The 801-nt window shown below is 25.5% G+C and overlaps 1 protein-coding gene across 1 annotated transcript in view; it reads right to left on the bottom strand.

Annotated features, from left to right (window-relative positions):
• The window catches only part of LOC136081765 (uncharacterized), a 5,410-nt gene extending 4,890 nt beyond the window's left edge, over positions 1-520 (bottom strand). Inside the window, exon 1 of the mRNA XM_065799818.1 lies at positions 1-520. This exon is cut by the window's left edge and continues 445 nt beyond it. The gene's annotated coding sequence lies outside the window, so the exon portion shown is untranslated.
• Between the last annotated feature and the right edge of the window lie 281 nt (positions 521-801).

The following is an 801-nucleotide window of genomic DNA, read 5'->3' as shown; positions in this document are numbered from 1 at the left end:
TGTGGTATTTTATTACATTTACAACATAAACAGAGCTCTAAAAAAGGATTCAATTCATTTTTTAGTTCTGATATATCAATACCTATGTTTAAATTATGTATAGGTAATATATTTTCTTTTATTGAGTTAAACATTGCAATTGTCCAACATTTTTTGTATTTACAAGATATATATTTTTTTTTGATGAGTTTAGATTTTTTTAAAAGTGAACGTGTGAAAACTGTACCATGCCGCACATTTTCAGCCATCTGACATGTGGCACAGTTTATGCTATGTGGTTGCCAGTTAGTATACAGAGATAAAGAAGTTGTTGTTCTTCTTTTGTTTGCATTATTAATAGTGCAATAACACTTGTGGCAAATATTTTTTGGATGAATGTTCTCTATTTCTTCGAATTTAACAAGAAACACTTGCTCTATTATAGTTTTAAGATTATTAGTCAAACTATATTGTCTTTTTCCAATCCATTTTGCACAAGTCCTGCACAAGTAATTTAAATTTTCGTAGTGCAGTTCCATCTAAAGATAAAACAGTAATGAATCAATGAGAGAAAACTAATTAATAATTGTTATATAAACAAATTTAATGTGGGCTAAACTTTAAGAATATGTTTAAAATTTTTAAGAGAACTATTGTAAACAATATTATGTATTGTATTTATTTTATAAAATTAAACTATATTTGAACTAAATCTTTAATTAAATTATAGTTTATATAATAAATAAAATATGGTACATCACATGCATAACACACACACACACACAAACACCAACACACACATATATTAATACATACAATATG

Source organism: Hydra vulgaris, chromosome 06 (assembly GCF_038396675.1).
Source record: "Hydra vulgaris chromosome 06, alternate assembly HydraT2T_AEP".
NCBI lineage: Eukaryota > Metazoa > Cnidaria > Hydrozoa > Anthoathecata > Hydridae > Hydra > Hydra vulgaris.
Note: the sequence above shows the minus strand (reverse complement) of the source record. Positions and strands in the feature narration are given on the sequence as shown.